Source organism: Amblyomma mixtum, chromosome 3 (genome assembly GCF_055824585.1).
Source record: "Amblyomma mixtum isolate Tamu chromosome 3, ASM5582458v1, whole genome shotgun sequence".
NCBI classification, from domain to species: Eukaryota; Metazoa; Arthropoda; class Arachnida; order Ixodida; family Ixodidae; genus Amblyomma; species Amblyomma mixtum.
In genome coordinates this window covers 6,468,160-6,476,012 of record NC_143014.1, presented here as the reverse complement: position 1 = coordinate 6,476,012, position 7,853 = coordinate 6,468,160, and the positions used below count along the sequence as shown (strand labels likewise).

Here is a 7,853-nt window from a genome sequence, read left to right as displayed (position 1 = left end):
ACGTCATAAAAATACTGCTCCGGAGACTCTGACGGCAGCTGCACCCGGTTTTGAAGTCGTAAATAGGCGATTTCCTTAGCGTGGCGGCTGCTGAAGCAAGTTTTGAGCTTCGCCGCCCATTCGATCCATGAACTTGGCGCACCAGTCAGTAGTTCCGTAGTGTACCATTTTTTCGCATCGCCGTCCAAAGAAATATACAGGAATTTCACCTTTGTTTCGTTGTCCCATGAGTTGAGCGAAGCGACGTGCTCGTAACAGGTCAGCCACTCGGCCACGGACTCCTCCGGGGTTCCCCTGAACACAGGCGGGACGATAGATGGTCTCGGTTGTGCGCTCGTCATCGTAATGAAGTCTGCGGGCTTCCGGCTTTGCTCACTTCTCAGATTGGGGCGCATTTCGAGTAGAGCGGGGTCTTCGATACCACGCAACCTCCACCACTTGTAGCGAAGCATACGTCGGGACGGAACGGTGGCTCCGCCGCATCGAAGAAGGGAACCAGCAGGCGTCGATTAGATGCATTGGTCAACTTAGTTAGTTTATTGAAGATAGATGCGAATCACTAGTTAAACTTGGAAACTGAGACAAAAATATAAGAGATCACATAATAAAACAGTCAGTCATACCCCGGGGCGTGCAGCATCTTTGGAGCGGAGGTCCCGAGCAGCAGGACCGCAGCCGTTCCTCTCCCGAGTCCCTCTTCGCGCCAAAAACCCGCTCTTAAATGCGTTTGCCCAGGATTCTGGGGACACTTTTAGTAGCCAATCGGAAATGCTGTTGTCGGAGCCAATGACAAGGATTTCTTTAAAACAGAGCAGCCAATAGCACGCCGGTGCCCACGAGGCTGTTTACTTGAGAGCACCGCGTAAAATTCCCCGAAGACGTGCGCATTTCCACTCGGCACACAGATACAAAACACAAAACGACACCCGAAACACAGGGAACGCAAACCTCGCAGTCGGTGCACCACGCGACCCGCCGTCCGCGCCTTCAGCCCTCGCGGCTCGTCTCCGGCATATCTGGTCCGCCGGGCAGTGTGCCGCCCGAGGCAATCACTTCGCGCGACTCTCCTGCAAACCACAGGGGGTCCGCGCGCCCGCTCTGGTGGCCCGGACGCGGCCGTGGGCGACCTCGTCCCCTCGCAGTTTACTGCGTTTTACTCTAACTAAACAGTCACACAAGGCCGGGGAGGAGACGCACAATGCCTGCTTACAAAGAGCCCCAGAGAAAACGGCTCTGCCAAATGTCGGAGTGTGAGCCCCTCTAATGGCTCCCCGCACAGCAGGGAGCACACGGACAGCAACAGTCGCACCGCGGGGAGAAGAACACATTCAGCCTGTCAGAGAAACTGGCGCGCGAAATCTGCGAAGCTCGCTACGCGACATTAGTTTCTTCAGGCGCAGACGAACCAGTGTTTTCTACTGACTTTACTGCTGACACGCAGCTCTCGTCATGCTCCTGACGCGTTTCAGCTGATAGCGGATGAGGGTCGGCTCTGCACTCAGTCGCGGTGTTCCCGCTACTGCAGCTGCTTTCTGGAAAGTCGCAAAGCTCAGAGCAGTGCGAAAGCACGGGACTCGTTTCGCATTCCTCGTCAGAGACACCAACGCACAACTCAGCGTCCGCAAACTCTACATGCACCCGCTTCCGTTGATCGTAAGTGTCGGGTTTCTGCATTTCTGCCGAACGCGCTGCACAACACGGTGTGCCGTCCTCATCTACTTCGCTTGCGTCGGCGCAAGCGTTTTCATTAATGTCCAGACGGATGTCCTCTCTGCCCTGTTCGGCAACTTCTCCTGCTTTCGACACGCTAGGAGATTCGCTTTCCGGTAACTCGGCCACAATTTCAATGGGCGAGACCTCTAAGTGCATCGTCCGATGCTGTGACTACCTTATCCGATGGTAGAGAGGTTCCCTCAGTTCGCGAATGCGAGGCAATTCCCACTGTTGCAGCAGCAGTTACATCTGCCACGTACCGACTACCTTCCTCTCTGCCGCACTGGCAGGGCTGCTCTACAGCGACGCATTCTACCTCTGTGTCACGATCATCCGACCCTTCAGCATTTTCGAGCCACTCTAAAATGTCGGCTTTAAACTGGTAGGGAAAATCGTTAAACGATGGGGTGCTATTCTCTCGCAGGTACCTTTTTCGAAGGTCCATCGGTGACACGTTATACCTCGCCAGTAAGAAGCTTTTCAGCTCATCGTAGTCCGCCAAGCCGCCGTCCAACAGGCGCTTGACAACGTCATACGCTTCGCTAGAAAGCAGGGCTACCAACTTCTCTGCCCAACCATTCCGCTCAACGCGCTTTCTCTCGCAGACGCGCTCGAACTCCGCCAAATATTTCGCCATATCTTCGGCGATCACGAAGCGCTGCGGCCTGTCTCTCAGCTGCTGACCGTTGGTCTCACGCAGAGCGGACAATGTTCTATATCTCTCATATCCGATCTCATGCGCTTCCAGCTCCAGGTCCATCAGTTTCTTAGCGCGAGCACGCCGTTTATTCTGAAGCTGCCTCCGTTTTTCTTCCTCTCGCGCTCACGCTGCTTCTGTTTTACTGCCTCCTCGCGCTCACGTTCTGCCTGTTCGCGCTCAAAGCGTCTTTTCGCCTCCTCGCGCTCACGGCGTTTTTTGATCACATCCAAGGCCTCATTGGCTTCCTCAGCCGTTACTTCCTCTGTCTGCATGATCTCAAGAATCGCATGTTTTCGCTTTGCGGGGCCCAAATAAATGCCCAACTCTTCACAAATTTCGATCAAATTTCGATCAAACTTTGCGCAAGCACTTCCAGAGCACTTGGCTTTATCCGAAGATCACTATCAATGTCCCCCCCACCAATCAGACAACAAGCATACGAAACATTCATTCGCGCTAAAATGGAATATGCCTCAGCAATATGGAACCCTCACCAGGCCTACTTAATACAACTGCTCGAAGCTATCCAGAATCGGGCAGCGCGCTTCATAACGTCGCAGTATTCGTCTCGACACAGCGTTACCAACCTAAAATCGTCTCTCGGCCTTGAACCATTAGCATTCCGCAGAAAAGTATCAATTCTTTGTCTTTTCCACAAACTATACTTTAAATTCCCTGCACTACGCCAAACTTTGTTATCTGCTCCCTTACGCTCATCTCGCCGATTATTCAACTCCCTCAGCATTCAGCGGTTGCATGGTTCATCCAACGCTTTCAACAAATCTTTCCTTCCCATCGCCATAGAGGAATGGAACAATCTTCCTGAAACCGTTGTCATCGAAACTAATCCCACCAGATTTAGGCAGCTATTAACAGACCACTTGATCCAACTATAGCTACTTCCCTCGCGATGCTCTGAGTGCAATTTGAACTGCTTGTGTTATTGCGACACCCCCCCCTACCCCCCCAAGTGTTTTCCCACTTATTTCATTTCCGTACTTTTTAATGTGTAATTTATATACTACTGCTTTGCCATATATATTCTGTTCAAATTGAATCACCTGACGCTAATTTCACGTCAAATTTGTTATTCTTGTTTTTTTTTTGTTCTTTTGTTATGCTTTTCTATGCTTACATGCTTTTGTATGACTGTTTCACATCACTGTCTTCCCCCCCCCCCTTATGTAATGTCCCAGACGGGATCTTTAAGGGTTCAATAAATGATGATGATGATGATGATAAGTTCCTTCACTTTGAAGTTCTCCATCGCGCACAATAGCCTCTTGTAGCTTGCCCTTTTCTGAGAATTCCCTTGCCGTTCACTACTATAGCGCTACTAGTATGACACGCGCAAGTAATTTTTTCCAACAACTCCTCGTTTACTCCCTCTGCACCAGCTTTCGTTTCAAAGCGCTCCGACTTGGCTCGAAACAGCAAAGCTCTCTACAGTGCTACACACACAGCCCTACTCTAGACTACAATCACGTGTGCTAGAGCAGTCTGGCGAATTGAGGGGAAAACATCAGGCACTCACCGCGCTGAGGTAGCTGACGCCGGTCGATCCCGCAGCTGCCATCCACTGTTGGGACAGTGCATCCCACCGCTGCCACCACTGTTGGGACTGGGAGTCCGAGCCAGGAAACGGTCGAGGCGACGGTGAGTCAAATGACTTTTATGTACACTATGTACAAGGGCTTTTACATGATACAAGGGACAAGAGCACCACAGGCTAGCACAAGGAAGAAGGGCGGCCCCGGCGGCGAGCGTAGCTCCGGCGTGATGGCTCTTCTGCTGCCCGTCTGCTGCTCGGGTTCAGCGCGGCTCCGTTTTTATAGCCGCCCGCTGACGGTTGCGGCAGCCAGCAGTTCAAATCCTCCAATCAGGTCACAGCACTGGCCACCGTTCAAATTAGACCAATGGTCGAGAGGCGCCGGCCGTTGAAGGCTTGAAACAGGAACGGGTGGGCGGAGAAGCGCCGCGGGTGTCCGAGCCGACGATGAGGAGGGGGAGGAGGAAGGGTCCGCGTCGGCGCCGGCGAGGCGGCACGAGTCACGCTGCACGGAAATGCCCGAGAGAGTCTGGGCCTGCTTTGAGCGACGGCGGGCGCGCAGCGCTTGTTTCCAGAGAGGCCAGCCATCGAAATGTGGGCTCCGGCACTACACTGCGAAGAAAGAAACTGGATCCATGGTTGACGCTGTGAAGGAACTTATGAAGGCGTTAGCAGGTAAATCACACTCTTTCGCAAGAACAGTTGAAAAGGCTCTATTGAAAATGTCAGCACATTCACAATCGCTGATGGTTTGACCCATACCGTTAGTAAGAACGATTGTACGTGTATCCTGCGGGTTTACTACGTGCCAGAATTTTTTAGGGTTGTGTATTAGCATATTTGGCAAGTCAGAGTGGAAAAAGGTGTGTTTTGCGTTGCGGATAGCAGCAAGGTAATCAGCTTCGGCAGTGTAGTACTTTTCCCATGATGCTTGGCTTGGGTACCGCTTTGCTGCCCGATGGTGACGCTTTTTCTTGTTTTGCAGGCGTTTCAGGGCCGTAGTAAACCACGGTTTTTGCTGGTTAGCACGGAAACTAGCCACCGGAATGTACTTGTTTGTTAGTTCGTGAACTTTGGCCCTGAAAATTGTCCAGTTTTCGTGAAGAGACTTTGTGTGGAAATCGGTTTCATAGGTTGGAAAAGAAGCAGTTAGTTCTTCATTTATTGCTTGAAAATCACCTCTTTCATAAAGACGAATTGTTTTCCTGGAAACTTGACGAAGCATGGGTGTAAAACTGAAGGTAGCATGAATGACTTTATGATCATTTATTTCCCTTAGGTATGTAATACTTGTTGCGCTATCAGGGCTGTTGATTAATATCAGATCTAGAGTGTTGGCGGAATTCTGCGCAATGCGCGTTGGCTCTAATATTAGCTGAGTAAGGTTGAAGTTAAGACAGACATCGACAAAATGTTTTGCTTCTGAAGAATTTGTCATGGAAGTGTGGTTACGCCAGTGAATAGTGGGAAAATTGAAATCACCAAAAAGAACAATATCTGCGTTAGGATACGATGATGTCAGTTCACTCAACACATTGTTTAGTTTGTAGGAAAAGTCCGGATCATTTTGCGGTGGCTTGTAACAGACTCCTATCAGCACAGTTCGGGGGGCAGCGTGGCAGAGCAGCCATAGCAGTTCTAAGTTAGAATCTACATTGATTAAGGATGCTGAAAACTGCTGATGTACGGCTATGAGTACGCCACCGCCACGGGCTCTCTCCCGGTCCTTACGGTAAACTTTAAAGTTGGGCAGCGCGGCTAAAATTTCGGTACCACTGATATTGTCTGTTAGCCACGTTTCTGTAAGAATGAGAAGGGTGCTGTTGGTTGATAAGACAAGACTAGATACGATTTCCCGTTTCGGTAAAAAGCTTCGTATGTTAGTAAATACTGCAGATAAGGTAAGATTAGTTCGGGGGGTGTGCTGTCGGGGAGTTGCTTTAGAGCGAGTAGAGTGTGATTGCTATGGCACTTCTTTTACCGTTTCTGTCAAGTCGTCGAATATATACTGCTTCGGGCCTATGTAGTGTTTTAAAGCGCAGTGCGTACTTATCAGATGTTTCTTTCGCGAAACGTAGTAGGTGTTTGCGTGCCTTACGGACAGAATGTGAAAAGTGTTCTCCTATGCTGTAGTCGGTGTCTCTTAGTTTCCGGGCGTTTTTTAGGATGGATTCTTTTGTCTTATGGAAAGTGAATTTAACGATAATGGGTCGACGTCGTTCACTTGAGTGACGGCCAAGACGAAGTGCTCTTTCTATTTCTTTTGGGTCTATGGTGATGTCCAAATTTTCACTGCAAAGGCGGGTGACCAGTTCTTCAGACTCAGAGGACGTTTCCTTTGAGCTAGTATCAGGTAAGCCATAAAATAGCAGGTTGTTGCGGCGCGACCGGTTTTCGGCATCGTCTACTCTGGATTCGAGGTTACTGATTTGGCTCGCCGACGTGGCGGCATCAGTCTTAATGAATTCAACTTCTGTTTTAAGTGATGCGAGGTGCTGATAGTGGGTTTCTAATTCGGTAATGCGCTTACGTAATTCGGTGATCGATTTGTCTGTCGCAACTAACCTGCTGCTGAGGTCTTTTACTTCGCTGATTAACGTGATTTGGCCCGATGTTAGTTTCTGTAGTTCTACAAGTATGGCGGCAGTGTCAGGACCAGGGTTAGTTTCTATGCCACCGGATTACATAAGCAACGAATGGACAACAGCAAAGCATTCAACAATACAAGTACAGCACTGCGGGCTCGGCAGCTAAATTAAGAAGTAGTTGCTCGATTTCTTTGCAAAAAGAGAGTATGATTTTCTAACCTGCATGGCGAAGACAAGAGGGTTACTCGTCCGCGCAGTGGCACAGCTGCCGAGCCCACAAGGCGCCGCGGTCCACGGGCGATCTCTTATAGGTGGCGAAAAACATGATGTCTGCGGCGAATGTATTTCCCACGACGTACGGATGGTCCCAGAGCCAGGTGGTGGCGAAATCCAGGTAAACGTGACGTCAGCCGCTGTTATGGAATTGGTATCAGCTTCATGACTGCCGTAGTGATGACGATAACGTGGCCGCACGTCGACGCAGGCAGCAGCCAGAACAGGCCACAGCACATGTGTGAACACAGGAAGGAGCACCTGCATGGCGAAGACAAGAGGGTTACTCGTCCGCGCAGTGGTACAGCTGCCGAGCCCACAAGGCGCCGTGGTTCACGGGCGATCTCTTATAGGTGGCGAAAAGCATGATGTCTGCGGCGATTGTATTTCCCACGACGAACGGATGGTCCCAGATCCAGGTGGTGGCGAAATCCAGGTAAACGTGACGTCAGCCGCTGTTATGGAATTCGTATCAGCTTTATGACTGCCGTAGTGATGACGATAACGTGGCCGCACGTCGACGCAGGCAGCAGCCAGAACAGGCAACAGCACATGTGTGAACACAGGAAGGAGCACCTGCATGGCGAAGACAAGAGGGTTACCCGTCCGTGCAGTGGCACAGCTGCCGAGCCCACCAGGCAACAGACACCAGCTGTAGCACCAGCTGCCATCTACCGAGACAGCTGCGAAGACGAGGCTGTTATCTCTGCATTGAGTGGGCGTTATCCTCAGCCGGCCTGATCACTTTGGCAGCGGCAGCGACGGAGTTCGGACGCTGAAACTACGCGCTTCTGTATTTACAGGCGCCTCTGGTGACCCACACGAACTTCAGCAAGGACCTGTGGTGCAAGTCTGTTTCCATTCTGGAACCGCTCAGCGTATCCTTCGGCAACGCAGTGCGTCCGGCTTTCCCGCCGTAGCAACAGCTGCCATCTACCGAGACAGCTGCGAAGACGAGGCTGTTATCGCTGCATTGAGTGGGCGTTATCCTCAGCCGGCCTCGTCACTTTGCAGCGGCAGCGACGGGATT

At 51.0% G+C, this 7,853-nt stretch overlaps 1 pseudogene; it reads right to left on the bottom strand.

Moving 5' to 3' along the window:
* Positions 1 to 5,925: 5,925 nt before the first annotated feature.
* Positions 5,926 to 7,405, bottom strand: LOC149349155 (uncharacterized; annotated as a pseudogene).
* Between the last annotated feature and the right edge of the window lie 448 nt (positions 7,406 to 7,853).